The sequence below is a fragment of the Leguminivora glycinivorella genome, chromosome 18 (genome assembly GCF_023078275.1).
Source record: "Leguminivora glycinivorella isolate SPB_JAAS2020 chromosome 18, LegGlyc_1.1, whole genome shotgun sequence".
Taxonomy (NCBI): Eukaryota; Metazoa; Arthropoda; class Insecta; order Lepidoptera; family Tortricidae; genus Leguminivora; species Leguminivora glycinivorella.
In genome coordinates this window covers 16,676,091-16,692,031 of record NC_062988.1, presented here as the reverse complement: position 1 = coordinate 16,692,031, position 15,941 = coordinate 16,676,091, and the positions used below count along the sequence as shown (strand labels likewise).

The following is a 15,941-nucleotide window of genomic DNA, read 5'->3' as shown; positions in this document are numbered from 1 at the left end:
GTAGTTAGGTTAGTTAGGACAATGTCGATATGGACGAGATGTAAGACAATTACCTACTGGTGAGCTACAGCCGTGGTGTTGCGCTGTAGCCGATAACATGGATTTCCCCGTATGTAGCGAATATCCTTCATAGAGGCAGGACGACAGCGTGTGTCAAACTTGGACAATTAAAAAACAATTTTTAAGAAAAGAAAAAGCGCCCCTTTTGGATTACTACTCGCGGAGGTTTTAGTATCTGAGCCTGTCACTGCTTATTCCCAACACGCTTGCTCTGTGTAACAAAACCAATTTCGCATCTAAATCATCTAACCCATTAAATTAAATGCCAGAACAACGAATATTGCATTAAATTTAACTACGTAAGTCAACGTGAAACTTCTCAGATATGTGGTTGCAGTTACAGTGAATTCAGATTTCAGTGTAGTAAACAAACCCAATTCATAACGTGTCGTGGAATCTAGGGTTGGAATAGGAATCTATACACTTGGGTCGTCTCGTTCGTTTTTCGTCACGTTCCTAAATTTGTCCGATTCTGCTTTCGTCCGCCTTTCTTTATTCGTCACGATCGTCGATGGTCTTTCTCAACTACGGTTAATTTCGTTTTCGTCTTTATCTTAATCCGTCTCGTTCTTCACTCGTCATAATCTTGCTGTTAAATCTATGTTTTTCGTGTTTTTTCGGTCTTAGGTCGGTACCAACTTAGGATATTACCAAATACGAAATTACGAAGAACGATTGAGTCGAAATAAGAAAAAGGTCAACAACGCGTTATGGTCAAAGACGATAATGACTGCAGACTAAGTTGACGAATGAAGAATGGCTGGCGAAAGCAGAATCGGACAAAAGGACGTGACGAAAAACGAACAATCGACCCAAGAGTATACCGAATCTAGACGTTTTAGTACGGTATAAATATCTACTGGTAGTTTTGTGAGTATTTCGCGGAATGACAGATTGCCCAGCAGAGCTAAATGGACGGTTGTCTATCATTTGTCACCATGTCTGTCACGTTCTAACAAGTGCGAATGTGATGCATAATTGACAAATGACAAAAACACGACCATGATACGGCCACAGCACTGATTCCCTTTCACCGATGTGGTTTTCTTTACGTTATTTACCAATTTCAAAAGCCAGTAGATGAAAGAGCAAACAGGTCACGGGAATCAATCACCCTTGATATGCAAATTAGAGGACGGAAGGGCCCGAGTGGCTTTCAAATATTTCAGATTTTGATTTTGATAGGTTTCATATCGAGTGGGAAAACAACTAAACAGATTGATTTCCTGAGGGGGCCAACAAGCAGACATCAGTATGAAGGTAAGTCATTTCCGATGCCTATGAATACCAGCCACAACGGAGGGGTTGTACTTATAAATGCGCTGCCGGTCGTTAAACAGTTTAATAACTTGTTGCCTTCATTATTAGATGAACTACGTGTTAGAAGTTTTTTATAATGTAGCATTTATTTTATCTACATCCTTAGGTACCATAAGTTCTCTATAATAAGCTTAAGAGCGAAAAGCAAAAGGCCTATATTAAGTAATCTGTATCTGCTAGGGCATCTTAATTTTTACTTTATGTGACTGGTGCACAATGAGAGGCATTTTGTAACTCGTGAATGCATAATTATTAGCTCGGAAAACAAGGGTCAAATGTAATTTGCAATATTTGATCCGTAGCCACTTATAGATAATATTGTTCTCAGATGTCCATGCCCAATCTAAACTCAATAGCTAAAATAAATGCTATCCTCCGTGTGGTGACGGGTTAAGAATTTCACTACCCCCTTTCTTCCCGTGGGTGTCGTAGAAGTCGACTGTGGGATATGGGTTAAATTGTGGCGTAGGCGAGAGGCTGACAACCTGTCACTGCAATGTCACAATTTGGATTTCTTTTAACCCCTTTTTGCCAAGAGTGGCACAGAAACTTAGTAGTTCATGTGCTCTGCCTACCCCTTTATGGGATACAGGCGTAATTATATGTATGTATGTAATTTTGAAAAGCTGTCAATAGAATCAAAAATTCATGATGCATATACATCACTATGCGTTTAAGGGTTACGGTTGATATACTTTTCAAAATTGCAAGTGAAACAAAAGCTTGTGAAATCACATTTGTGAAGTTCTAAAGCCGCTTCCGAATTAATCCAGATTTGTTTGACTTGAGGTTTGTCCGTGTTTTGTTTACGGATTCCGATGTATGATTAAGTCGAAATCTAATTAGTTGGCTTCGGGATAACTTCATTTGTTGCGGGTTTCGTTACATTGACCCACTTCAAATCATGCTGACTGGGAAATCAGGTTGGTAACTATACACTGAAGTAGATATATTTATTATTAAATATGACTTGATCGCCTTTAATTTAGTTTTAAAATTTATCTTAGACGTTCTTAGAGTCGTCTCCGTGGTCTCGGACAAGCCATGAAACAGTTGAATCTTTTAGCTTGCGGGAGTTTCTTGAATCAATCAATCAATCAATCAATTATTTATTCGTGATAACTACAAAATACACAAGTAAGAAAACAGAAACAGCAAATAAAAGAAATTAATAAACATACAAGTTACCACGAAATGGTCCTGACTCAGCACAAAATGCTAACCCGAGGATCAGCGCTGGTCTTCCGTCGGGACCATTTTGTTGGTCACGAACGCAGCTGTACGACGCGGACCTGTGACACAGTGAACGCAGCGCAAAAATAAAACTAAACGCAGCGGCGAGCGCCATCTTGTTGCCGCCACAGAATTACAGTTAAACCAGAATGAGTAGTTAGGTCAAAAAGTGTGTCCACATGAGAGGTCATTGTTTGGGCTGGTGTCCCTCTCGCACTTACTGACAATGTCAACATTATTCAGTGACGTCATCAATGTCATACATTGGGGATACCAGTCAATTTTCAAAGTTACTACCAAATCTACTAATACCCATTTGAACATATTTTTTAATTATACAAATCTTTGATTTATTGGCATCATTATAATTATTTTCCAATTCTTTGAAATATATCGAAACCCTACTTTGAATATAACCCTCAAATAATATAAGAAGTTATAAAGTCAGGTAATATACAGATAAAAATACTACTACTATGGTAACCTCATTAACACTGGCAACACTTTAACTTGGTTCTGTTTGTTTTGTTAGTTTTCTGCACAAGTGGTCAGGTAGGCAAGACTATTTAGTCATGTAGTCATAATATCATCGAGCGATTACCCAGGCTGGAATCGAACCGGCGTCCTCATTTGCTATTAATTAGGTGCATTGTACGTTAGTACCTACAATTTATAGATCGTTTCCTACCCTACACCTCATAGTTAGGTAACGTCTTATTTAGTCTTCCTAAAATATTATTGGATATCATTATTTTGGCCGGTGCCCATAGTATTTTGGTATTTTTCAGCGTGCTCCTGTTGGTATCAAGGTCGTTTGCGTCAACTTATATTTGCCTTTAAAAGCAATATTTGTATAAATTTCAATCAAATTCCTCATAAAACAAAGACAACTAAGACGAGTACCAATTTAAAACATAAATATAAGACGATATGCCAAAGTATACATTACAAATTAAATACAAAACACTTAAACTCCTCCAACAAACACAAGCAATAGAAGTTTTAACCTCGTAAGGCCCAACGTCCTATTTTTAGGACTGAGAAAAGTCGTCCTTCCGGCCCAAGCTAGTATTTAAATCTATCAATTAGCGGCCCAAGGTCCTAAAATTAGGTCATACGCTTCTAACACGTACCGATCCCTAATATTTGCGTGAAACGAAACGTTTGTGGCTTAAATATGGCGGAACTGAACGCAGCCACTTGATGGAGCTGTCAGTTTGACATTTGACAATCAAATGTCAGTTCTTTGACACGCGGAAGTTGAGAAGATGGCATCCTCGCGTAAACGTGGTAAGTAAATCCGTTTTTTTCATCATAATCTTGAGTTATTTTAACTTAAATTTAATTAAAAATACTTATTTAAGCTTTATACTATATGAATGACTTAAAATTTATCTCCGCTGTGGTTTATTTCGAGAAGGAGATGAGAGCAAACTTCGATGTCCTAGAATTAGGTCGATGGGTCGTTATTGCAATAGTAGTATATTATTGCTATGTCATAAATTTAGGACTTTGGGCGGTTATTCCTAGTGTTGTATTGTTACAGGTTTGATGGATGCAGAATTAGAAAAATATTTAAATCTAAACGAGTCCGACTTAGAACTTCGTGATTTTGATGATGATGCGGATTTTCAACCCTCAAGCCATTATCTTCAGTCATTTCAGCCTCATCTTCGTCATCTGAAGATGAAAATGAAGTAGTACCTCCAGAGACTCAGACAGTTACTAGTCCGATTGGAAACAGAAATGTTGCATCTGCAGAATCTCACATTTCACGCCGTTCTCGTGGAGTTCCAAGGACTCGAAGCTGTTCACGTGGTCGTGGTCGGGGAAGGTCATCGCGTGGACGCGATGTTTGATGATTTTTTGTTGATGTTTAGATACATATATAAGTTTTGATTAGTCATTGGTTAAGTGCAATGTACTACCTACGTTTACTTAAATAAACATGATTATACGATAATGTTCGTTTTTATTTCATTATTTCTTTAGTTTAAGGAAATGTACAGGAATAGACTACAAAATATTTCAAATACTTGCTACTTTTATGTATGTAATGTTTACATAAAAGTAACACACATTCATAAAATACCGTCCCAGTAACCTAAAAATAGGACATTTCTTTTTCGACTTATTTTACATTAATATTGTTCATAATACTTACCTTTAAAGTATACAATAAGACTTTACCTAAAAACATGCAGGTTTCAGATTTTACAGCAAGTGGAAGGTCTGGGCCGCTAGTATAAGTGCCTAAAATTAGGACACTGGGCCGTTACGATAAATGTCCTAAAAATAGATTGGGCCTTACGAGGATAAATACACTTAAGGCGTGAAAATAAACATTTGCTTTTATAAATTAGCTGGAAGGAGCAAAGTCCTTGACACTTACAAAGACAAAGTGCGAGCGAGCCAATCCATTAATCCGATTTCCACCAGCCAATAGGAACTGTTTACTGAAACTGCAACCGTGTTGAAAGAATATAAAGTCTACGGTCAGTTAAAAGTGTTGCTAATACTCGCAATAGGTTGCATGTATGAAAAATATATTTTTCCGTTTAAATGGTGTTTTTTGTCTACAGTAGTGTGCAAAGTGGTTGATTTTTTGTCAGGTCGAAACATCAGAGGGCCATCTGTACAAAAAAAACGCCGTACGATTACGATACATGTCGGAAAAGAAAATTCGTAACTAGTGTAGATTTTATCATTTATCGCTATACGTTTCGATCTTCCTCTTTTCCGCAGTTGTATTACAATGTACTATTTCAGTAGGTACCGATGGTGTTTTTTGCCCACAGTATTGTGCAAAGTGGTTTAAGTGATTCGTTTTTGGCGGGTCGAAACTTTAGAGGGCCATTTGTATTAAAAAACGCCGTACGATACATGTGCGAAAAGAAAATTCGTAACTCATGTAGATTTATAACACTCCCTTCGGTCATGTCTTAATTTATCGCCACACATTTCGATTTCGACCTTCCTCTTCCGCAGTTGTATCGTAATGTACTATTCCATCGCACTGTCGTATCTTTATATTGGGACAGTTCGCTAAACTGGGAACAGTTTGTTAGCGAATAAATGACTGTGCTCAAAAATATTATGAGTATTTCCTTTACACCTACATTACGCTTGACGAGTAAAATTTATTAACTTAATCTAATAATTGATTTTAACTCGCTTGGAATTTTTACTCTAATATCTTATACTATTAAACGAGCAATTCTTGTATATTTATTTATTTATTTATTTATTTATTTATATATTTATTTATATATACCGACGATCTTGGAAACCGCTCTAACGATTTCGCTGAAATTTGTTTTGTGGGGGTTTTCGGGGGTGAAAAATCGATCTAGCATAGCCTTAGATCCCGGAAAACGCGAATTTTCGAGTTTTCATGAGTTTTTCTTTCGCATTTGTAAACGTAAAATATGGTCCTTAATTTCGCCGCGCGCGCATCGATTCCGCTTAGCTCAGTCGCACGAGGTCGGTCTAATGTACGCAGATAGATCGTAGGTGTCAGGGTTTCGAATCCCGGTCAGAAATTAAGTTTTTGTTTTTTGTCTTTTTTTTTGTTTTTGTATTTATAAGAGTTTTTTTTTTATCTAAAGATGTGATATATTAAAATAGAACCGAGCGAAGCTCGGTCGCCCAGATATTTTTATACATATATAAGCAAGTGTTAACACAAAACTGTGTTAGTATTTATGCAATACTAGCTTTTGCCCGCGGCTTTGCTCGCGACAGAAAGAGACAAAAAGTAGCCTATGTCACTCTCCACCCCTTCAACTATCTCCACTTACATCACGTCAATTCGTCGCTCCGTTTTGGTATGAAAGACGGACAAACAAACAGAACAGACACACACACTTTTCCATTTGTAATATTAGTATGGATTCAACACTTTAAGTTCTCGCGCTTTGTATACATATTTAAAGTCACACACAGGTCGAACGCGATTAATTAACGTTATTTTTACCTTTTTCCCAACGTTTCGGCCAGGTTGCACTGAACGTTGGGAAAAAAGGTAAAAATAATGTTAATTAATCGCGTTCGACCTGTGTGTGACTTTAAATATAGTATGGATTCAATTTTAAAAGAATATTTTTTTAAAGATCAGAATACTCTGCATGTGTGTAATTAAATTACGAGCCGTGAACCACGAAAGCGCCTGAAACAGCCCATCATCGCTTTCAATTTCTAACTCGCTACTTCGGAGTAGTTCGGCCTAAGTACTTAGAAACTCGCGCCCGTAACGAAATCATAACTTGGGAACTAGGTCAAGTTTGATGAATATCGATACTTGGCTGAAATAACACGCATTTTCACCGTATTTCAATGAGATAAGTTCAGAGGGCTTATTAGGATTTTTTTGCAAGATACCAATACATTTTCCCGTGGATTTTAAGAATGATCAACGCACTTTCAACTCTTCTGCAGGCAGGCAAGTATGGTCGCGCGATAAATGATAAGAGACATCAGGCCGTCCCTATCGCACTATTTTTTTTTTACACTACGTCGGAGGCAAACAAGCATACGGCCCGCCTAATGTAAAGCGGTCACCGTAACCTATGGACGCCTGCAACTCAAACAGTGTCACATGCGCGTTGCCACCCTATTAGAAACTTGCACATTCCCTTAATAAATGCGATAGAGACGGCCCGATATTTGATCATTAATTATCGCGCGACCATACTTACCTGCCTAGCCTATCACATGATGCTTGTAATTTTATCACTTATGTATCTATCTAACTTGCGACTTTCGATCCGGAGGTCGCGGGTTCGAATCCCGGCTCGTACCAATGAGTTTTTTGAAACATATGTGCGAAATGTCACTTGATATTTGCCAGTCGCTTTTCGGTGAAGGAAAACATCGTGAGGAAACCGGGCTAATTCCAATAAGGCCTAGTTACCCTTCGGGTTGGAAGGTCATATAGCAGTCGCTTTCATAAAATAACTAGTGCCTACGCCAAATCTTGGGATTAGTTGTCAAAGCGGACCCCAGGCTCCCAGGAGCCGTGGCAAATGCCGGTATAACGCAAGGAGGATGATGTATCTATCTACCGTCACGCTCCGTCACGTTCTGGCAAGTATGTCAGTGTGAGAGTGACAGCCACATTCAGACTCTCACACTGACCTGTCACTGGGTAATTCTCAAAATAGTGGCATCGTACCCTGCCATCACGTTTTTGAATAGAAAGTATGCGAAATATATAATTTTCACATATAATTAAAATTTTCATAAGTAAGCATTAACGTGACACATCGAGGCCAACACATATTTTTTCTATAAATATAATACTTTTGTAAAATAAAAATAAAGAAGACCGTTTTCTACTGTACCCTGCCTTGTCACAACGCGACACTGCTCAAGTTTTCGCTCTATAGATTATTAAATTGCAGTTTTATGATAATAAAATATCGTTTTTTGTAGAGAATAGACTACTATATTCTTAAATATACGTTGCACGGGATGTTTCGATTACTTTTGAACACTAATTTTCACCTTCAAAGTTTGTCCAGCGATATTTTCTCCATATCCTGTGCGTCCGCGGTATTGCACCTCACTCACACACAGAAAGTCTTATTGAGGCCCTAATATACGTAAAACACGTAGCTAGTATGGTTCTAGCCGCCGGTGTAAAGGTTTGTGTGTGAGGTGCTGCGGTCTTGTGGTTAGAAGTTTTCAAAGTGTGACGTTCGGAGTTTGTAACAGGTATGTCCACTTTATTCTGGCATGATTATTTTAAAATATTAATACGGCAGTTTTTTTACCAATAACATTTTAATGTTGTATTGAAGTATAACTATGTATATTAAAATTATGACAGTTGTATTATCAACAGTTTCGGAGATAATATCTAGTTAATCGGATTTTCACTACACCCTGTGTAACTTTATCCTGCCATCACTCTGCAGGGTAAAGTGACTGTTGACAGGATAAAGAAACACAAGTAAAAAAAAAGCTATTTTGACATGGTTTTTACTAACTTGCAATGTATGTATGTATGTATGTTTGTATGTATGTTGAGGTCAAATCTTACAACCCAATTTGAAGCAGAAATATTCAACCGACTGAGCTGAAATTTTGTATACACGCTGCGGATGACGTTCGCATATAAGCGCCGACATGGGGCATTGGGTCCTTCGATATTGGGCAATAGTCTGCTCAGCGCCGAAGCAGTCCCGACGAGGCTAGGAACCAATTTGATAAAATGTTCCTCGGAGTACCAATTTTGGTTTGAATTTAAGCCCAAGTACTAAATTTGGGGCGTAAGAGGGACCGCCTCACCGCCAATAGGCGAGGCAACATCCCTATCGCTCTTGCATATAGGCATTACAGAACCAGATTGCATTTCTATCAGCGTATAGCGTCAACGATTATCATTTTGGCTAGGTCGGCAGCAATCACTTTCTTCGGGCAAAAGCCAACCTTTCCTTCGAAAACCACGTCATCGGTCGTGGCAAGTAACACCGCAAGCCCAAACAAATTAATGCGCCTAACTGTGAGCTCAGTTGCCACTGTGGCTCTCCTTATTGTCCTGGTACTTTCTTCCCCTCACGGCTACTATTGTGTCATCGGCATAACAAATGGTGATCATGCGGAGAAGTTGGACTACTCTGATAGCCAAGTCAAAGCCAATGCTCCAGAGCAGGCGCCCAGTACCGACCCCTGTGGAAAACTGTGGGTAGGTTATGATTATTATGAATATGCATGTGGGTAAGAAGAAGAATAAAGAAGTCAGTCTTGATTTGAGCACATAGTCTCATTGACCTGTCCCTATACGTTTATATGGCGCAGCCGGTAGGAACACCACACTCCATTCGTCTTTCTAGGCATCTTCCTCCTGATTCATTGAGCAGTACTCTATCTGCAAGGTAATGCCCTATGGTGAATGATGATCTTCAAACAGAAAGGCGCATCGTGGAAGCAATGCGCCTATTTTATTACCACATAAGGAAGAAAGCCGAAGTAATTGGCAATGTCAAGAGATACTGCGATAGCTCCCTGCCTTTTCTCTGCTACCAGACCGCTGTATTTATGCAGCGAATCAATTGCGTCTATCGCTCCTCCCAGAACCCGATCTCTGATGTTTGGGCACGTGTCTTTCAAAATGCGTGCACAGCAGTAGATGAGACTTACGATGATGCGCTCAACATCGTGCCAGTTTCATCTAGGAGGGCAATGGGACGGTATCCTAAGGGACAGTCAGCTGGACTATCCTTTTTTCGAGAGGCACAGTCTGCCCACCTTCCAATGAGAATTTATACCCTCTCGGAGGCAGTCGTCAATGTGGCCACGTAATCTACTTCCAAGATGTTTAAAGAGCCAAGGCACACCGTCCGGCCCTAGAGTGGCCCTCATTTAAATACTGACCTCATTATCTCGACATCTGTTACCAAGGAGACATCAAGGAGACGAACCAACTCTTCCACTGGGGCAGCCATTGCAGGCATTACATGCACAAGTACAACTCACATTGTGAATCATGATATGTGCTTTGTTGTTTTACAAGACTGTGATTGTAGGTACTTATTTATTTATTCTTTATTGCACATAAAAAAGTACAAAATGGTGTACATAATGCCTTAAGGCATTCTCTACCAGTCAAACACTGCAGGCATCGTGACTGAAAATAATAATCAGATATCACTTACTGTACTTCAACTGTTTTGAATAAAAAATAATGGATATTGTTTAAAAAAATACTTTTTTTTTGCTTTTGTTTCTACTTAAAGAAAAAAAATTGAATCCTAACGAAATCATAATAGTCGATATACGTTGAATTATTAGTGGTAAACTTGTTTTTTTATTCAAACTCTCTTTATCCTGCCAGGTTTTCCCTGCTACCATGTCTATTCACTTTCTCCTGTATGTCTAAAATTTCAACTCGCTATAAGTTCTACGTTTTTACGACTATTTCGTTCCCTCCTGCAAATTCCGTATCATTGACGCACTCAAAAACATATTTAAATCCAAAAAGGTACAAAAAACCATTTTCATTTTTTTTCATTCACTTTACCCTGACGGTGCCACTTTTTTGAGAACGAACCCACTATGACAATCCATACTCCATACTATACTTACTATACTATATGTCTGTCTGTCTGTCTGTCTGTCTGTCTGTCTGTCTGTCTGTCTGTCTGTCTGTCTGTCTGTCTGTCTGTCTGTCTGTTACGCTTTCCCGCTTAAACCACGCAACCGATTTTGATGAAATTTGGAACAGACAATCTTTAGACCCTGAGACAGAACATAGGCTACTTTTTATTTCGAAAAAAAGGGATGAAGGGGTTGAAAAAGAGGTTGAAAGTTTGTATGGGATTTCTTAATTTTAAATGATAAAACCATGAAACTTTATATTTTAGCACTTGATAAGAAATCATTAAACATATATTTAAAGTCTTTAAAATAAACATGGTGGGAAATAAACATTAACTAAAAGCGGGTAGATTATATTTATTTGTCTACCCCGAACATTTATATAAATTAAAATATCGGGTAGTTTTGTGTTGTTTACATCTCCGGTGACATTTTGCTGGGACGTCAGTCTTCCGCGACCACGGCCAGTGCAACCTGGCCGAAACGTTGGGAAAAAAGGTAAAAATAATGTTAATTAATCGCGTTCGACCAGTATGTGACTTTAAATATGTGTACAAAGCGCGAGAACTTAAAGTGTTATTATCATTAAACATCTTGATAAGGGATAGGGATAGGGATAGGGATAGCGACAGGGATAGCGATAGGGATAGCGATTGGGATGGCGATAGGGATAGCGATAGGGATAGCGATAGCGATAGCGATACGGATACGGATACGGATAATATGGGTATCGTTAGAGGGATACGGATAATCGGTCGGCGGTCTCTTACAATCAAGGTGCTCTAAGACGATCGTTGTTTGCTTGCTTGAAGATTACGTTTGCGATAAGTATAAGCAAAATGTAAAAAATTGTAAGGGATAATAGAAAAAAGTACTTTTTACCCACCGATCATAGTGTCTAAATACGGGCTATGTGGGATGTTTATAAAGGTTTCCCCAGCGTATATAGAATTACCTACGCTGTGGTCGATGTGTAATATTTCTACAATCATTGCAAGCAAAAGTATTATGTGCAATCGAAATAATCGCAGATAAATATACCTACAGAGAAACCTACGGTCCCTACGGATCCAAATGAAAATCTTAATGAATACTTTTATTACGCGGGCGAAGCCGCGGGTAAAAGCTAGTAAGTGATAAAATTGGAAGCATAATACTCCGCCGGCTGGTGTCCATGCGCGGTCAAAAATGGATCACGAATCTCTCTCACCGCGATATCTGATCGGATAATGTGAAAACGCACTTACCACCGTCAGGCCAGGCAGGCAGCACATCGCGTGATAAACGATATAACGTCGTCCTTTTCGCACTATTTGTAAGTGCGATAGGTACACGCCGATAAAGTTTATCACATTACTATTACTTAGCGTATGGATGGTTATTCTGATTTTAAAAAATATGCCAAATATACTTATGCCAATCAATTTTATTCATAAACACAATCGGCGTAAACAGTATCATGCGAACTTATTTTCGGACAAAGTAATATTCGTATTATTTTAGATCATGACAAATATTTTTCTGCCAAATGACCATTCGTCTAAAACTGATTATGCGAAAATCGTTTCGGACAATCAAAGGTGTGTCAAATAGAGGAAACCCATTTTTAGAAGGCGTTTTAAATAAAGTTAGATAGATAACTGATAAGAGATAGATATCTAGATGTCGAGGTACGGTCCTGATTGGGAGCGTCTGACTTAGATGAAGTTAGTTACTTAGTTCCGATCCACAAAGGACGGCTTAATTAATAATATATTGTGGTAGAACTTTGTTGGAGCATATAATATTCTAGAGTTAGTTCTTATCGGAGCTGGGCGTTAACATTCATTGTTTAACATGAACATTGAACTGTGGTAATATTTTTTTTTATTAAATATTACAAATATTAAATGCAGATGAATATGATAAGTAACTATACAAATATATTAATAACCTAGCCACAAAATTAAAATTTTGAAAAAAACCCCGACATAGTGGACCGATTTTCATAAAACATGGCTAAGAACACTCCCGACTAAATCAGCTTTCAAACAAAAAAAAAACTAAATCTAAATCGGTTCATCCGTTAGAGAGCTACGATGCCACAGACAGAATACACACACAGACAGACAGAGAGACAGACAGACAGAGAGACAGACAGACAGAGAGACGGACAGACAGAGAGACACGTCGAACTTATGACACCCCGTCGTTTGCGTCGGGGTCGGGGGTTAAAATGGGTACTGTTGAATTCACCATATAGGTAGAATAAAGAATTCCTTCTTAATAAAACAGCCGAGTGAACTTACAAATTTAAAGTTTTGTAAACTGAACGTAATATTATTAATGTCAGTTTAATTAAGAAAATATATTTTTATATAGGTAATAAGCATACTGAAAACGAATATACAAATTGTACAATGCCTCAAGGGCCTATTTTAGATATAAGCTAGCTTTTAGTTTTAGTCTTACTTTCTTATAATTATGTAAACAAATAATTATTTTAATAATAAAAAGCAGAAGGTACGATGGTCTATCTATAATTTTAAAAAATGTGAACTTTTGATATTCAAATAAACAAACTTTACGATTAGTTCAAATTAGCTTTAAAACGTCTCTTAAATTGCAGCTTAAATTTGAATACAAACGATATCGTATATTAATTTAATTTTCTTCCCAAAACATTCACAATTCAAAAATACGGCTTCCAAAGTAAACCGAGCCCGTAGGGAGCTAAAGTCCTTAAACGCTTCCCGCTGCAAATATTTCATTGCCCGGTCACAGGTTCCCAAACTGTAACTTGAACCCCCGAGCGTCGCGGTATTGTTTTCAAGACGTTGGAAACCTACATGGCCTTTTTACCAACCTTGTATACTAATAAGGTGCATTCGTATATCATCTTTTTTTTCTTTTAAAAATTTTGCAACGCCATCATTTAATGATAAGCATACAAATTAGTGACACTGTGAGCTGTAGACCTCGCGATATGCTTTGAGCACGTAAAAAAGAAAAACATAGGTAGTTCATCGACTTCGGTTATTAGCGCGATAGTTACTCATGAAATAAAACTATGGATACGGATACTGGTTCGTGACTGAAGTTGACCACTAACGTCAAACGAAACGTCGGGATGTATTGTTAATTCGGATTTATACGCGATATAATCCGTTTCCATAGTTTTATTTCACAGTTCATCGAGTCATTTTCACAGTCAACTCTCGATGGCCGTAAGATAACATACTTTTATTATACTGACGCTAAAGTCCTTTTCACGAATGCACTGGCAATTCAAGCAGTTGAAAAATCTCTTAAAAGTAGGTAGATAGTCAAAAAAATCACGTCTAGAATATTTACGAATTTTGGTTGTGATTTCCGGACATCCGGACATTTACAAATCGAGGTAATCTGTAAACTGCTATCGCAGTCAAAAAAGGGTGTTGCATTACGTAAAAGTTTAAGAACCACTGGCCTAGGTCAAACAGTGCCTATTCATTTATAACTGCAAAGTCAACTGTGTGGAACGACTACTGCTTGACAACAGAACCTGGTATCTGGATTTGGATGGCATTGTTCGCGATTTGAAACCGCCGTGCAGCAAATATACTTGGGTTATTGACATTTTGTATTCGTTACTCGTAGTTCAAAAATATATTTAAAAATATTCAAGTGGATAAATTTAGTAGAATATAAAAACAAACGTATTTTTGATTCATTTGGCAACAAAATAAGTATTAAAAAAAATCCTATGTTTTTCTTAGGGACTCTTACTTCATGATAATATTTGTAAGACCTAGCTATTTTTATTTGATTCTACCTCTATGTTGCCTGAGTAGCCCAAAAGTTGATAATTTAATTTACAGAAAATAAATATTACACGTGTAATTTTAGTGAAGTTACACTCAGTTGGCCTAGTTCAGCACAGAAGGACAGTGCCACCATGATGTGGCCATACATTTATTAATTGTTATTTTCAATCGAATTATATAATTTTTATGTGTTTTTTTTTTTAAGAAATTGTCAGGTAAATGAAATTCTAATTTTAGTCTCTATCACACCCATCGTTACCCATCCAACCCGGTATTTACTAGTTAAACTTGTCATATACCTACTTCTAGCCCAGCACAGCACAGAAGGAAGGCGCCATAATGTGGCCATACATCAGAAAGCGCTCCTCACGGCCCCATTCATAAGTCGCATGATAAAAAGCTTCCAAGTTTACCCCTTCAAGGAATCGAGGATTTTGAAGTTTTGCTTTAACGCCGATTTTTGTTCTGACTAAGGAGTGGGTATATACAGGGTGAATTCCTACTTAAATACTTTTAAAATACCTAGTAGTTCTTGTAGTCACTTTACCGTCAGGCCACGTATTCTTTTTTGGTGTTGGTACTAAATTACTACATGGCCATTTTGTTTGCAGTTGAGAAGTGGAAAGAGAAGAAGAGAAGAACTTGCAGAACATGCAAGTTATGGAATGAGCTACCTTCTGAGGTGTTCCCCTTGCGCTATGACATGGGGTTCTTCAAGAAGCAGGTATTTAGGGTTCTTAAAGGTCGGCAACGCATAGGTGACTCCCCTGATGTTGCTTATGTCCATGGGCGGCGATGACTGCTTTCCATCAGGCGGCTCGTCTGCACGTTTGCTGCCTATTTCATTAAAAAAAAAAAGTTTTTAATTAATTTCCTGTAAATATGTTCCTTTTTCATTTCGCATGCATAGATTATTTTATATAGCCTAATAATAATACTCCAGTGGATATAAAGTTCTCTAAGAAAATTCACAAACTCTAAAAACTAGGTTTTACCCTCAGGCATTTCAAAGTGGGGCCTAACAGTCAAGTTTATTTCAACTCAAGCCAAGTCAATAACGACTGAGTTTCTCGCGAGTTTCTTTAAGTAAAAGTTACTTTCGAGAGTTTTACTTCGATATTTATGGCTTAATAAACGATGAGAGTTTAAGAAAAATACGAGGTGTATTAAGCCTGAGGGTGGCACTTAAGCTTTAAATACTGGCTGTTTTGGTGCCATGAAATGTATTTTTAAACTTTGTCTACGGAAAAACGTAGTAATAATAATGCTACCTTTTATAACACTTAGTTTTCTCGTTTAGTACCTACCTACACATGTTTAAAGTCACTAAGGCGGCCGTTGTATAACAAAAAAATGGGTGCGCCAAAGTTCATATAAAATTGGTATATAGATTATTGGTAGTCCGAAAATGTTTCTCATACAATTTTACATTATAACGATCAT

The 15,941-nt window shown here is 37.8% G+C and overlaps 1 protein-coding gene across 1 annotated transcript in view; it reads left to right on the top strand.

Annotated features, from left to right (window-relative positions):
* Positions 1 to 15,941, top strand: part of LOC125235798 — a 64,858-nt gene that overhangs the window by 33,836 nt on the left and 15,081 nt on the right. The gene's annotated exons all lie outside the window — the stretch shown is intronic.